We start from the raw sequence: 16,998 nt of genomic DNA, 5'->3' as shown, positions 1-16,998 counted from the left end.
ACTTTGTATGTTTAAAAACCATGTTATGTAACAATATTTAAAATTCAAAACTTAGTTCTTACACGAAATATACGTTGTAAGCAAGAAACCCGGATCTTGAAAATGCTGAGAGGGGCAGAAAAATCTAGCCTTGCAAAGCCTGTTTCACCTTGGAGTTTCTTTGTTTTCCAATGGCAATGATTATTACCCTGCTTACTTGGACTATCTTTGAAAACTTAGCTATTTCCAAGGAGTTCTCAAAGATCTTTGGCTTCCAAATGTGTTTGTAGTACTATGTCATGACTTGTGTAGCAATGAGCAGTTCATGGATCTTGAACACCTCGTTGAACACCTTCCCTCCCATGAAGATATCATTCTTGAAGCATCCTATTTCTAGGTCCTTTGGACCCATTTGAAGATCTTCCCTGCAAGGCCACATATCCTTCGGCATTCCTTGAAAAGGTGAATGAGGCCTTCACAAGCTGTTCTTCATTGTAAGCATCTATCTGGACCAATTACCTTGGCAAGAGCCTTCACTCCAGTCGGCATGGATCTCCAAAGCACCTTCCATAAGAAAACTTTCATCCCATGAAACCATTGAAGGCTCTGGATATGTTCTTCATGATTGTTTCCCATCTTGACCCTGGCCAATTTAAGCCCCATTTCTTTTTAAGTGGGGAGAACCAGACCTTTGAAGCCATAAGGGTGAGATAAACATCAGTTTGTGGTTTCAAGAAATGTCTATTCATAGGCCACCACCAAGGTTTCCACTCGAACTTGGATTCACAGTTCGATAGATACCACCTGTTAAGCCGTTCAAGGGATCTGTTGATTAGTAAGATTTATGTCCCACTGAGGTTGAACTGGATAGCCAGTTTCAATAGTCCCAGAGTTGGCTAATGCCCTTGTTATTATGATATTTGGAAAATTCCCTCCAAAAAGGGGTAAGAAGGATACCTCCGACCTTGGAGACCCAAGGGGACAAATGAGGTATAGAGTTGTGGAAGCACCTTTATAGATCTCCCCATTCCAGGGACTCCGTTGCTCTATTGCATTTTTGAATGAGTTCACTTGTCCTACTCCCAAATTTAAGGTTGGCCCAACGAGGGTCCACAGCTTGTCATGCACTTAGAGCCCATTTCATCAGCCTCGAGCACGCATTGGAGCTATCCATCATATCCTTAGCCATAATCACCCAAGCTTGGTCTTGGTTTGTGAGTGCAACTTGCTACACTTTGATCTTGAGGCTAGGAAAAATGTTTGCACAATTTCTAGGGCCAACTTGATAACCTCGGGTCAAGCCTTGAGGAAGAGCAGGGAGTCATCCGCAAAAAGCTTCTCTATGAGTTGGTCATTGATGCAGGGCCAGCCCTTGAATTTCCCCTTTCGTAGCAGTTTCTTCAAGTAATGTCACCAGGGGATGTGATCCAATGCGACCATTAGGGGGTAAGTGGGAAACCCTATTTTATAGATCTTTCGACCTCAAAGGTACCCACAGTTCTCTCATTAAAGAGGAGATCTGAATGGCGACATGCACCAAGGGTGTTGACTAGGCGGCACATCCATGGCCTAAAGCCTAATGACTTCATGACATGATCTTCAATGAATGACCATGTAATCTTGTGATAGGCTTTATCAAGATCCAATTGCAGCAGGATAAAATCTTACTTACTCAAAGCAACATATTCAACGCCAACAATTGTTGTCAAAATGTTTTCATAACCTAACCTCCCCTTGATAAATCCATGATGGTGGGGAGTGAGTACTTTGTAGAGGAGGGGGGAGAGCCTAAGGGATACAATTTTGGAGATGATTTTATAGGCTATTGACATCATTGTTATGGGGTGCCAATGATTTAGTTGGGAAGATCATACTTGTTTGAGGATAGGCTTAATGAGGACTCTTTTAATGCTTGCATCCATGACTCCATCGATGAGGGCTTGGTTAGTCATTCTCGTGATAGGAGATTTAAGATCATCCCAAAATCCCTTGAAGAAATCAGTTGTCAACCCATCCCAACTAGGGGACCTCCCTTTGCCCAGAGCTTGCAGAGCAAGAGATCATTCATCCTCAGTGTGAATGCCTTCTCTAGCATGTTGGCTTAAGAAAGGGATATCGTTCTTTTGATGCTCCCCAAGAGAGTAGATCTGACATTTTCTATCACAAAGGAGTGGATGTCAGGTTGTCCTATAACTTGTTGTAGGTGGTCAAGCATTAAGCTAGTTATTTCATCAGGATTCTTTATGTCATTTCCATCCATATCAATGAGAGAGTGAACTAGGCCCATATTTCTTTTGACTTTGAGGCCCATAAAGAAGTGTGCACGGTTGGTCTCCTCTGGATGGAGAAAGGCTTCTCTGGATAAGATTTCGGCCTTCCTCACCTCCTCTAATTGGTGATCGATTAAATCTGCTTTAGCTTCTATCCATATTCTGTGCTTCGCCCAACGGTGGATCCTTCCTATCTTTTGGCGGTCAAGAGATCAACTTTATTAGCAAGCTGCTTCATCCGTTTCTCTTGGTTCTTCTTCCTTCTAGGGCCTACAATTTTAATAGCTTTTTGTATATTCTTGGCGAAGGTATCCCAGGCCCTATGGCTTTCCGAGTCCACATCTTTCCAAAGTTTACTTAAAGCTTTGAGGGCCAGGATTTGAAGAGCGGATCTTTGAAGAGGTGGGCCCCTGTTGAGAGTAACTTCTTAGATTCTCGGTGAAAGTGATCATCTCCTTGGTTTTCTTCAATTTTATGCTCAATGACAGATGATTTGACACACACTGTGCAGTTACCACCTTCAGTTCAATCCATGAGGGCAACCAATCGGCTTGATGCGAGGAGTAGCAGCGGTGCAAACGAAACGCCGAACCAGCATATTGCAGGCTAGTGTATGTGAATCCTTACGTGGTGCTCCATGGGCCTACCTCCCACATGTCCACCAATGCCCATTTCTCGCAGAGGATTAGCCATTTGAATCTTTTAGATCCAACAAACCTAAAGATCATACATATGTCATAACAAAAACTCTCCTAGAAACATACATGTGATGCATAGAAAGAACTTATAGTTATGGAGCAAAACTTAAGGTCTATATCATATCTTTGGGGCATGAACGATTAAATAGATAGCTTTCAAGGTCTGAACCTCACACATAACTTGCAATTTAAACTCCTTTTAGAAATTTCATTTTGCAAAATCACTTGCAAAACCTACATTGTTATAAAAAACGTACGAAAGTGTGCTTGTAGATTCCCTAGTTGCGTTCGTATGAAATATTTGCACTCAAAAATAAAAAAACCCAAACCAAGCATCAAGTATGAGGTAAATGTTGCAGAAATTAAAATTGAGAATTTTGACATGCGTAGTTTTGGGGAGTTGACAATATTTACCAAATGTATGTCGCATACACATCAAATGAAACCACCTTAGTACATAAGAACATAAAATAATAATATGTTTGTCCTTGCTATCTAATAATCCGCTAAAGTGGCTAGTAACAAAAGGGTTTTATTTCACATGAAGCTTGGATTACCCCATGCTTCATGTTCATTTTTATATGAGACTAGGGAGTGACTTTTAGAGAAACGGTAAGTGTTATTTTCCATATGAGTTTGTGTATAAACATGAGTAAATATAATTTTTAAAGACACGTTGACTAACATATTATAGGCATATAAAAAAAAGATTTTTTAAAGAATTTAAATAGCATTTTATGTGGATTCGAGGAAAAAGGACATTGAAGTGTATACCAAACTACTGTTACGACCTGGGCCTCCAAAAAAGAAGGCAGCACCCCAATTTTTGGCAGAAGTATGTGATAGGGAATAGCAAGCGGGATTAGTAGTGAAATATTCTATAGAACCAGGGTCAGAGGAGACGAAAGAAGAGGAATCTACAATTTGGAGGGAGCGCAAAATAAGATGCCTTTCCATAACCCTTATTTGCAAAGTGACCGCTTCCCATTTGAGTGGTTGTATATAGGCCCTCACTGATAAAATTTGTTATCTCTCCTCCCCATTGAGCCTTTGTTGCCTTTTCTAGTAGACCATTTCTGAACAAGATTGCTGGCTAATAACCGACGTTAGTGCTCCCAACCCGTAGCCACCAATTTCCTGTGACTTTGTCCTACTAAAACAAAATATTTTCCATGTTACTTGGAGTATGACAAAATATGGAATGTACTTTTTCTAAGACAAAGATAGCTAATGATAATTCTAATAGAGAAGTAGAGGACCCTAGTTTTGATGAGTTTCCTAGTTTTGATCCCTCATAAAACGGGATGCTACAAAAGTGGATCTAAAATCCCTATTTCGTTTGGATATGTGCATATGTATGTATATAACGTTTGTGTGTGTGTGTGTGTGTGTGACTGTGATGACACGTCTCTATGAGTGTGTGTGCATGATTAAGCGTATGTGAGTGATTGAGTGGGTGTGTGTGCACGTTTGTGTAATGAACATTCCTCTTGTTAAGTATGGAGCCTGATTTACCCCTTGTAATTTTCTGTGTTAAAAACGCACATTTGTAAGGCCCCCATATGAGGAGAAGCCATGCTGTGTGAAGAAAAATAACTCACCAAAAAATAAAATCACTCGTCGAAAACCAAAAATTTTAACGCCCAGGCTCGAGGCTGACTTTGTCGGAGTATTCCTTTTCCCTGGAATAATATGGCTGGACGGCAGTCGAAAAGTGGTCGAAAATCGATCGATCGGTTGGCCGATTGGCTGGTGGGCGGTAGTCAATGGCCGGTGGCTGGTGATCGGAAGTCAACGACCGGTGGCCGGTGGCCGAATTCAAAATCGGACTTGTCTTCTCAAGGGCAGCCACACATGGGTGGATTGGAGGGTCCGATTTGGACTTAACTACACAAGGACGGCTACACATGGCTGTCTCTCATGAGAGAGGGCAGCCCTTTTGGCCTATAAAAGGAGGCCATTTCTACACATATTTCATAGTGTGAAGTTGATGCAACAAGGTGGGTGTGAGGTGGTGAGAGTGAAGCAAAGCGGGAGCTCCAAAAGGGTATGATCCCTTTGTAACTTACTTCTTGTTTTGAAGTACTAAAGCCATTGAGTGGCTGCTTTCCCGTGGACGTAGCCCACATTGGGTGAACCACGTATATTGTGTGTACTCTCTCTCTCTACTCTATAATCTCTTGTGTGTGTAAATTATCTCTCTTCATTAAGTAATCTACTCAATTATCTACTTAGCTACGTCATATTTCCTAACAACTGGTATCAGAGCAAGGTTTACTCGTAGCTAAAGTATCTCAAGGAAAGGATTCCTTGAATTGAGTGGAAGTCATGGCGGAGAAAGGGAAGCTCAAGATTGAGAAGTTCAACAACAAAAACTACCAACATTGGAAGATGCAGATTGAAGACTATCTCTACCAGAAGGACCTCTATTTGCCATTAGGCGGTCTTGCAAAGAAGCCCGCAACAATGGCAGATGAAACATGGATCGTCCTTGATTGAAAGGCAATGGGAACAATCTGATTAAGCTTAGCTTCAACGGTGGCCTTCAATGTTTCGGAGATGAAGACCACGGAGGACTTGATAAAGTCACTTGATGACTTCTACGAGAAACCATTGGCATCCAATAAGGTATTTCGTATGAAGCACTTGTTCAATCTAAGGATGGCAAAGAATGGTTCAGTCGCTGAACACCTAAATGACTTTAACACAAACATAAGTCAACTTCGATCGGTGAAAATCAATTTCGATAACGAAGTGCGAGCTCTCCTTATACTATCATCTCTACCGGATAGTTGGGATAGCCTTGTGATGGCTGTAAGTAATTCTATTTTTGGCACAAATACTCTTAAGTTTGATGATGTTGTGGGTGTTATCCTAATCAAGGAAATACGAAGGAGAAGCACAGGAGAATCATCAAGTGTTACACTGTCAGTGGAAACAAGAGGAAGGCCTAAGGAGAGGTTCAAAAACCAAAAGGGTCATGATCGCTTAAGACGGAGCAAGTCACACACAAAGTCAGTTCTTGAATGTTGGAACTACGGCAAGAAGAGCCACGTCAAGAAGGATTGCCGGTCTAAGAAGAAGAAGAAGGAGACCGAGTCTCAAGACAACAAGCCAACATCAGAGGCCAATGTGGTAGGTAAAGTAGAGCAAGATGCTCTAAATTCTCTCATTAGACAATGTGTCTAATTCCTGGATAGTAGATTCCGGGGCTTCATTCCATGCGACACCACACAAGCAACATTTCCAAGATTATACCAAAGGTAATTTTGGATATGTATACTTGGGAGATGATGAATCTTGTGAGATTGTCGGCAAAGGTACAATTTTTGTCAAAACTGCTAACGGAAATGAATGGAAGCTTAAAGATGTTAGGCATGTTCCTTCTCTTCGGAAAAATATGATCTCTACAGGACATTGGACGATGAAGGTCACAACATTGCATTCGGAAACTAACGGTGGAAGATCTCAAAGGGATCTTTGGTGTTTGCCAAGGGAGAAAAGGTCGGTACACTTTACTTGTGTACTATCAGCACGCAGTCTTCAGCTTGTGTAACAACTATAGACGTCGACAGTGCGGTGTGGCACTACCGGCTTGGGCATATGAGTGCCAAAGGAATGCAAATCCTTCAAACAAAGAAGCTTCTGCCAGGTTTGAAAGAAGTGGACTTAGAGTTCTGTGAAGATTGTGTTTATTGTAAACAAAAGAGGATAAAATTTCAAAAATCAGGAAATGAAAGAAAAAATAAAAAACTTGAGATGGTTCATTCTGATGTTTGGGGTCCTGCAAGTACACCATCACTTGGTGGCTCATTGTACTATGTAACATTCATAGACGATGCGACTAGAAAAACATGGGTTTATGTCATGGAGAATAAATCCGGTGTACTTTCCATATTTCAAAGGTGGAAAGCCTTTGTGGAGAATGAAACAGGTACCAAGGTTAAATGCCTCAGATCCGACAATGGAGGAGAATATTGCAGCCAAGCTTTTGAAAGCTTTTGTGCTAGCAATGGAATTCGGAGGCAAAGGACAACCCCAAAGACACCTCAACAAAATGGGATTTCGGAAAGGATGAACAAAACAATCATGGAGCAAGCACGAAGCATGCGACTACATACAGGCCTACCGCTTGAGCTTTGGGCGGAAGCTGTAAGTACGTCTGTGTACTTAATCAACCGTTCACCCTCAACGGCATTGGATGGGGGAGTTCCAAAAGAGGCATGGACAGGTAAACCGGTGATTTATGCATTTCTCAAAGTGTTTCGGTGTGATGCTTTCATGTACATAGATAGAAGCCTAAGATCAAAGCTAGATGCAAAGTCCAAAAAGTGTTTTGGCTATGGAGAAGGTGACTTTGGGTATTGCCTATGGAATCTTGAAGATGGTAAAATCTTAAGGAGTAACGATGTAATTTTTAAAGAACAAAATATGTACAAATTAGATTACTTGGAAAGAAAACAAACAAAAGAAACAGGTGATGAGTACATGGAGCTTGAGGACGGTGAAGACTCAAGGACTGCAAACGGTGACAATGTGCAACAACGTCAACCAAATGAGAAGCCTCAACCTATTCTCCAAAGATCTACAAGAGCAACTAGATCTCAGATTCTAGAGAGTCGGAATCATACGAAAATGCTATGAAACACGAATCCAAAGAAGAATGGACGAAGATCATGCAAGTGGAGATGGACTCACTACATCGCAACCAAACATGGGAGTTGGTTGAGTTGCCTAAAGGTAAGCGGGCACTTCAAAACAAATGGGTGTACAAGCTGAAGGAAGAAGAAGGTGGGAAGAAAAGGTACAAGTCTCGGCTTGTGGTAAAAGGGTTTTCTCAAAAAAAAGGTATTGACTTCAATGAAATATTTTCTCTTGTTATAAAAATGAACTCAATTAGGCTTTTCTTAAGCCTTGTGGCTGCTCATGATCTAAATCTTGAGCAAATGGATGTAAATACGGCATTCCCTCACGGTGACTTAGAGGAGGAAATTTACATGCTTCAACCAGAGGGGTATGAAGTAAAAGGTAAGGAGAAAATGGTTTGCAGATTAAAGAAAAGCTTGTATGGTTTAAAGCAAGCATCAAGAAAATGGTACTTGAAGCTCAATCAATGGATTTTAGATCATGGATTCAGAAGATGCAACTCAGATCATTGCGTCTACACAAAGAATTTGGGAGATGGGAAGTTCATCATCCTAATGTTGTATATTGATGACATGCCGATTGCAAGTGCTAACATGCAGGACATCAGAGACCTAAAAGAGGAGCTGTGCAAATCTTTTTCAATGAAATATTTAGGTGCTACAAAGAGGATACTTGGTATAAAGATATCAAGGGAAAGGACGAAGAAGACAATAAAGCTATCTCAAGAGGATTACATCAAGAATGCAAAATGCAAAAACGGCTTCTACACCTTGGGCTGGTCACTTTAAACTAACCAAGGATATGTGTCCAAAGACACAAGAGGAGATAGCCTATATGTCTAAAGTTCCATATGCTGTAGTGGTAGGTTCTCTTATGTATGCTATGGTCTGGACGAGGCCAGACATTGCACATGCAGTGGGAGTCGTAAGTAGGTTCATGGACAATCCAAGTAAAGAGCATTGGCAAGCTGTGGAGTGGATACTTAGGTATCTAAAAGGGACAACAAAAAATGCTTTATACTTTGGAGGAGCTGATATTTTTCTAGAAGGGTATGCTGATGCAGATATGGCAGGTGACAAAGATACTCGAAGGAGCACTACTTGTTACCATATACATGTGGTAGTGATGTGTGTGAACACACTAGGACCGCCGGCGCATTTTTTTCCCTCTTTAGGAGGTTTTTTCCCCCGAGCATTGTATATACGCCCATCACTCTAGGGCTATCTATCTTTCCATTGCACACTAAGTAACACACTCTCTATTGTGTGCCTTGAGCTTCCTTCGTCTTCTCCAAGCTGTGTGCGTTTCTCTACAATCCTAATTCCAACAATTGGTATCAGAGCAGGTTACATCCTCCAGGGCTTAGTCGCCAGCTGCTCTAGCACATGCCTCCTCACTTTCTCCGATTTGAGTGAGCTTTGGAGAGCGTTCGTAGGTCGACAAATAGTTCGAACAAGCTCGTGGAGCTTAGTCTGCTCAGATTTGTGATTCGGACTTATTTCGGCCTCCGTTTTCACTACAGGTAGTGCTGCACAGGCCATTTTGTCATTTTGTGTAAAATTTCTGTCAATGCCGTTTTCTGCATAACATGTGCCTTACAGTCTTCTATGGTTTGTGCCATATAGCATGTGTTGTCCCCGCTCCGTTTCTCCTATTTTCGGGCAGTTTTCACATCAGGTGCAGCATTTATCATGGCTGACAACAACACAGATGTGTTCAAGATGTTTGCTGTTGAGGACAGGTTGGATGGGGACAACTGCCCTATGTGGGCTTATATGATGCAACATGTTCTTGTGTCAAAGGGCGTCTAGAATATTGTGCGGGGCATTGATGTACGTCCTGGTTCTGAGGATGCAGCCGATGTTGAGGATGTTGCAGGTCTTGCTGCAAGGATTGTGCTATTAGAATTGTTTTGCCTATGGCGGAACAATCTCGTTGGGATGTAAAGGATGCGTAGGCTCATGCATTGATTGCGTTGTCTGTGAAGCGCACCATTGTTCCTCACATCTGTTCAGCAAAACCTGCAAAACTGGCTTGGGATATTTTGGCTAGTCTTTATGCAAGACGCAATGAGGCTAAAATTGCTTTGCTACGTAAAGAGCTAGTCGAAGATTATGCATGAGGAAGATGATATGGACACTTTCCTTGCTAGTGTCAAGGATATCAATGAGCAACTTATTTCCGCAGGTGAAGTCATTTCAGATAGTTCCCGTGTGCAGACTGTTCTTGATGCCTTACCAGATTCTTACCAAATTTTTGCTAGTACTTGGAGACTTATGACCCAAGGAAATCCTAAAGTTGTCAAGTTTGATGCATTATGCACATTGATGTTGCAAGAGCCACTTTCCATAAAAAACAGGACTAGGCAGCGTGCAGTTGAACAGGCTTTTATTGCTTCTCAAAGAAAGGGTGGTAACAACAATGCAACCACTTCTTATGGTTCTGCTGCGAGTGGAAAAACTTATGTTCCTAATGCTTCTGCTGGCAGCAATTCGTCTGAAAATTCTAGTAATAAGGGCTAAAAGAAGATGCATTGCCATTATTGTAAAGCTAATGATCACTTGATCAAGTCGTGTCCTAAGTTGAAGGCCAAAGAGGCTAAGAAGAAAGAGGGTGGTTCCACTGCAAATGCTAGTTCCACTACAAATGCAGCCATTGTTGAGTCTTCTGTGAAAGGATATAGTAATGCTGATGTTGATGTGGAATGGGCTTTTAGCGCAGAGTGCACTTACAATCCTGTTGTCCATAATGCATGCTTGTCAGTTGCTGCAGATTCACATGTGTGGTATTTCGACAATGGTGCTACAAAGCACATGACCTCACATCATGAATTGTTCACCTCTCTCGAGTCTATCCCTCATGGAAATTCTATCACTTGTACCAACAATGCCTCTTATCCAGTTCAGGGAGTTAGAAACATTTTTCTTACTGTTGCAAATGGAAGTTCCTTCACACTTGTTGATGCACTTTATGTACCTAGGATAAAAAAGAATCTCTTGTCTGTATCCGCACTTGCTAGACTTGGACTTGTAGTCAAATTTGTGGATGTTGGAAAGATGTACAGTTCATGATCTCAGTTTTGGTGATGAAATTGTTGCATCTGGCCTTTTGTGCCGTGGACTGTATAAGCTCACTTTGTATGACAAGTGTGGATAAAATTTTGCAAATGCTGTTGCAGATTCAAGGGCTATTTCAGATGCAAAACTTTGGCATGCATGTTTTGGTCATCTAAATTTTGCCAGTTTGCTACATTTGCAGAAAGCTGATATGGTTGCTTCTTTTCCGCCTCTTGAAGCACCTGTCAAACATGTTTGTGAAGGTTGTATTCTGGGTAAGATACAGCATTCGAAGTTTCCAAAGGATGGCTCAGTTAGGGTCACATGCAGGTTGCAGCTTGTGCATAGTGATGTTTGTGGGCCCATGCAAACTCCGTCCTTGGGAAATTACCTGAACTTCGTGACTTTCATTGATGATTACTCCAGGCATGCATGGGTATTTCCGCTTAAAGTGAAGTCCGAAGTTTTTATGTGTTCCAAACAATTTCTGGCTATGGCTGAAAATGTCTCGAAATGTACTATGGGCACCCTCCGTTCCGATCGAGGGGGGGAGTATATGTCTCATGAATTTAATGCATTTCTGGCTAGTCATGGGATAAAACACCAATGTACAATGCCCTATACACCTCAGCAAAATGGTGTTGCTGAGAGGAAAAACAGGTCACTGACGGAAATGGCACGATGTATGGTCAAAAGTCAAGCTTTACCGCATTCTTTTTGGCTTGAGGCCATCATGTGTGCCACTTATGTACTAAACAGGTGTCCTACGAAGGCTTTGCAGTCTATTACTCCATATGAAGCATGGCATGATAGAAAGCCTTCTATTGAGCACATGCGTGTTTGTGGCTGTTTGGCATATGCTTTGGTGCCACAAACACAACGCAGAAAATTGAATGATAAGGCTATCAAATGTATTTTGTTGGTTATCGTGCTGAAAGCAAAGGTTACAGGTTGTATCATCCGCAAACAAAACGTATTCTGGTTTCACGGGATGTAGTGTTTGTGGAAGATTCTATTCAGTCCTTGCTGTCATGTACTAGAGACAGTAATGTAAGCTCACAGGACATTTATGACACTTTCTTGCCTCTTTTCAGTGGTGGAAATATGAATGTAAGTTCCAATGAGGCAAATGTACAACCTATGGGGGTTTCTGAAAATGTTTTAGATCAGCCTATTACTGATGCAGATGTACATGATGTACTTGATGAGGAAAGGGCTGAAAATGAGCAGGCTAGAGGTATCCCAAAATGGCTGGTGCACACTTTGCGTGACAGTAAATTGGATGCACCTTTGTCTAGTCGTACTCGTTCAAGCTCTCGCCATGCATCTTATGCATCAGATTGTTATGCTTTGGTTGTGTCTAGCTTACATGATGTTGAGGAGTCTCTGTCTTTTGATGAAGCATAGAATTCAGAAAATTGGATGGTTGCCATGCAATCAGATTATGATGCACTTATAGAAAATGACACATAAACTTTATGTGATTTGCCTCCTGGCAAAAAGGCCATTGGTACGAAGTGGCTTTACAAGTTGAAACGCAAGCCGGATGGTCAGATCAATCGCCATAAGGCTTGACTTGTTGCAAAGGGTTATGCACAGCAAAAAGGCATAGATTATGAAGATACCTTTGCTCCCACTTGTCGTATGACTACTGTGCGTTTTCTATGTGCATTGGCAGCTCATTTTGGTTGGGATGTACATCAATCAGACATTGTTACTACTTTCTTGAATGGTGACATATTTGAGGAAGTTTATGTAATGCAGCCTCGCGGTTTTGTCATAAAAGGACAAGAGGACATAGTGTGCAGATGTAAGAAGGCTTTGTATGGGTTGAAGCAATCTCCTCGTGCTTGGTATGAGAAAGCTGACACTCATTTGGTCAAACGAGGATTTTGTAACAGTCCAACAGAAAGCACATTGTATGTAAAGCGTGAGGGTGATGTACTTCTCATTGTGGTTCTTTATGTCAATGATTTGCTGATCACTGGACCAAATGAGAGACATATTGCTGAATTCAAGGATGATTTGAAAGCTACTTTCAAGATGAAAGATTTGGGGCTGTTGCATCATTACTTGGGTATACAGTTTAAGCAGTGTGATGGTGGTATTTCCTTTTGTCAGAAAAGTTACATAGAGACATAGAGAAAAGTTTGGACTTGAGGATTGCAAACCTATTGCCACTCCCATGGAAACAAGTTTGAAGTTGAGTCTACATGATGCTGGCGATCCTGGTGATGTCACTCTTTATCAAACTGCTGTTGGCTGCCTCATTTATGTATGCAACATGAGACCGGATATTCAGTTTGCAGTCTTAAAGGTCAGCAGATTTATGCATAGCCTAGGGTCTAAGCATTGGCAGGCTGTCAATAGGATTTTTCTCTACCTTAGTGGCACTTTACATCTTGGCTTGTTTTATCCCAAGGGGCAATCATTGCTACGAGACTTACATGCTTTTTCGGACTCAGATTGGGCTGGTTGTTTTGACACGCGAGTGTCCACAAGTGGTTTTTGTTTCATGTTTGGCAGTTCATGTATATCATGGTTGAGCAAGAAGCAACCTACTGTGGCCACTTCGAATTGTGAGGCTGAGTACAGGGCAGTCTTCACAGCTACGGTTGAGTGTGTATGGCTCAGACGCCTTATGGATGATTTGGGTGTTGGACAGGACACAGCCAACACTATCTACACTGACAGTCAAAGCGCATTGGCAGTTGCGAGGAACCTAGTTTTCCATGCTCGCACAAATCACATTGAGGTGCAAATTACCACTATGTTAGGGAGAGGCTCTCAGCAGGAGAGATCAGCTTGGCGTATGTGCCAACACAGGACAACCTTGCATATCTTTTCACAAAGGCATTGTCTCGTGAGAAGCTTGAAGCTTTCCGCAAAGCTTTGGGCTTACTCCCCTTTGTGGACTGATCATTTCCTCAGGGCATGGCATTTCCCTTTACTCATGTACCAGCTCTCGTTCACTGCATCACTCCAAGGGGGATTTGTTACCATATACATGTGGTAGTGATGTGTGTGAACACACTAGGAGCGCCGGGACATTTTTTCCCTCTTTAGGAGGTTTTTTCCCCCGAGTATTGTATATACGTCCATCACTCTAGGGCTATCTATCTTTTCAGTGCACACTAAGTAACACACTCTCTATTGTGTGCCTTGAGCTTCCTTCGTCTTCTCCAAGCTGTGTGCGTTTCTCTGCAACCCTAATTCCAACACTACTGGCTATGTCTTCACGGTTGGAGGCATAGTAGTAAGATATGCTTCAAAGCTGCAGAAAGTGGTCTCACTTTCTACCACGGAAGCAGAGTATGTAGCAATAACGGAGGCAAGCAAAGAAATTTTGTGGCTTCACAGATTCTTAGAAGAGCTTCGATTCAAATAAGACAATTGTGCCTTGAACAGCGATAGCCAAAGCGCTATCCATCTTGCAAAGAACTCAGCCTTTCATTCAAGAAAAAAGCACATTGAGGTGAGATATCACTTCATACGCACTCTTTTGGAAGAGGGACAACTAAAGCTAAGAAAGGTGCATACAAGTGAAAATCCTGCAGACATGTTTACAAAGGTGGTCAACAAGAAGAAGTTGAGCTTTTTCTCATCTTCAATCGGCATTCAAGGATAAGAAGCCAAGATAGAAAGCAGTCACAGGTTTGGTTTGGAGATCAGTCTCCAAGTGGGAAATTGTTAAGTATGGAGCCTGATTTACCCCTCGTAATTTTTTGTGTTAACAACGCACATTTGTAAGGCCCCCATAATTAGGAGAAGCCATGCTGCGTGAAGAACAATAACTCGCCGGAAATAAAACCACTCACCGAAAACCAAAAATTTTAACTCGCCGGAATATTATGGCCGGACGACGGCCGGAAAGTGGTCGAAAAACGACAGGTCGGTTGGCCGGTTGGCTGGTGGCCGGTAGTCAATGGTCGGTGGCCGGTGGTCAGAAGTCAATGGTCGTTGGCCGGTGGCCGAATTCAAAAGCGGACTTGTCTTCTCAAGGACGGCCAGACGTGGGCGGATTGGAGGGTCCGATTTGGACTTATCTACACAAGGGCGGCTACACATGGCTGTCTCTCATGAGAGAGGGCAGCCCTTTTGGCCTATAAAAGCAGGTCATCTCGACACATATTTCATAGTGTGAAGTTGATGCAACAAGGTGGGTGTGAGTGGTGAGAGTGAAGCAAGGCGGGAGCTCCAAAAGAGTATAATCCCTTTGTAACCTACTTCTTGTTTTGAAGTACTAAAGCCATTGAGTGACTACTTTCCCGTGGACGTAGCCCACATTGGGTGAACCATGTATATCGTGTGTACTCTCTCTCTCTCTCGCTACTTTATAATCTCTTGTGTGTGTAAATTATCTCTCTCCATTAAGTAATCTACTCAATGATCTACTTAGCTACGTCATATTTCCTAACACCTCTAATGGAAACTGTTGTAAAAACTAACAACCTTTCTTAGAACTTGCTATTACATGCATTTCTATGCAACCTTCCAAACACAATCTTGAAATCATTTTTGTGATTGCACGGTCCGGGGTTTGTTACATTGAGGTGCTATTATAGGCATGTAGATACCTTCCATACTAAGATTGCTTGCACTTCTAATTGTGTCCTCCATAGCTGGAAATTGGTGCAATGGTTCCTCCCAAAAGCATGCCATTGGAGACATTTACGAAGTCTGGGCATCGTAGGTCAAGACAGCCACTTGACTGGTAGAAATCATTCTGAAACTCATCAAAACATAGAGTATCATTAAAACATACCAAAGGGCAACTCTCCAGATTTGTGTTAAACAAATCGTTCCAGAATCGTAAGAACATACTAGGGCAAAACTATTCAATCTCCTTAGGTACATAGCTTGGGGATTCCTACAAAATAAACGTTAACAAGGTTGAGCTTCAAAGACTTACAATACTTGAGAGCTAAAATTTCTCTCTCTCTCTCTACATATACATATATATATATATATATATATATATATTTTGTGGCATAGCCCAACAGCTGAGTAGCCCAACAGCCAAACAAGTATGTGCCCACGATGTAGAAAAAATCAGTAAAGGAGAATCAAAGGAGATTCTACTCTGTCTCTCGCTCTAGTTATTTTACTTTAAGACTTTCTGGAACTGCACTGTGCATGAGCCTCCATTGAAGTAAACAACTAGTTGCTAGATCAGATGGGCGGGGTCCAAGAGAGGATGCAAAATACTCATAGCGTGCTTAAGAAGACCTGCAACCCGCCTTGTCGAGAACCTTCAGCCGGCCTTTTAAAGCCTCAATGAGCTACGTGGTCACCATAATGTCATTCAACATCAGACATCGTGTAGAGACACAGAAGGTGGGCGAGGTGCAAGCCAGTAGGCAACATAGACCAATGGAGATGGGTGCAAAGACACAACAATGGGGAAGGTGGGCAAGAGGCCGCGTAGACCAAAGGAGATGGGGGGGTGAGAGAGAGAGAGAGAGAGATGGGGGAGGTGGGCAAGTACAGGCGAGGGCGTAGATTGTGAAGGAGCGCTAAGGCGCAGCTGACGAAGGAGCCGCAGAGGGGTTTTTGTGTTGTTAGGGGGCGAATCGAGATCTTCTTACTAGTGATTTTTAAAGCCTACCAGTATTAGCACTGATAAAATGGAACATGAGCGACCTGGGTTTTGGGTTCATTGTCGCTTCTTCTGTGTATTCCACATTGGTGGAGACTGCGGGCACTTCATTCTCTGATCTGTCCACGCCCATCTTGCGTCACAGTTCCTCTGATGCTTGCCTGAGTCATGAGCCGCCCAACTTCTCCACGCCAAACCCCTCAATCTCCCGTATACGAGGATGCATATATGCAACCTGAGTACACTGACAGCCGGTTTAGATGGAGCATCTGTTTCAGGCGATGTCCAACATGCTTCTGCAGGTTAACCACACTAACCAATCCCTTCTCAATTTCCTATTATCCAGCGCATCACATAATCACCGACCAGATCCTAAGATTCGCCCCAAGTCATTTTCAGGATTACCAACAACTGAGGACGTATTGATGTGGCTGGATCATTTCCAAAATGTCTCCAGCTACCATAATTGGTCTAAAGAACACAAGGCCATGGAGGTCTGCATGTTGCTGGAGAGTGTCACTGCAACCTAGTTCATCCAACAGCAAGAAGATACTAAAGGTGATTGGAAGGTTTTGAAAGGATTGCTGATTCAAAATATTGCACATCAAAATATTACTCAGATAGCTCTACAACAACTCAGTGCGTTGAAACAACAACAATCTGAACCAGTCGCACAATTTACGGTCAAGATGAATCAGCTGCTTCTGAGGGCAGCTCCTACAATGTCAAAAGACATGAAACTATTTTTT

At 42.3% G+C, this 16,998-nt stretch overlaps 1 pseudogene; it reads right to left on the bottom strand.

Annotated features, from left to right (window-relative positions):
* Positions 1-3,682: 3,682 nt before the first annotated feature.
* LOC147450052 (protein neprosin-like) lies at positions 3,683-16,382 on the bottom strand (annotated as a pseudogene).
* Positions 16,383-16,998: the final 616 nt, after the last annotated feature.

The sequence above is a fragment of the Adiantum capillus-veneris genome, chromosome 9, assembly GCF_014529385.1.
Source record: "Adiantum capillus-veneris isolate H3 chromosome 9, ASM1452938v2, whole genome shotgun sequence".
Lineage (NCBI taxonomy): Eukaryota > Viridiplantae > Streptophyta > Polypodiopsida > Polypodiales > Pteridaceae > Adiantum > Adiantum capillus-veneris.
This window is presented reverse-complemented; position numbering and strand designations above follow the sequence as displayed.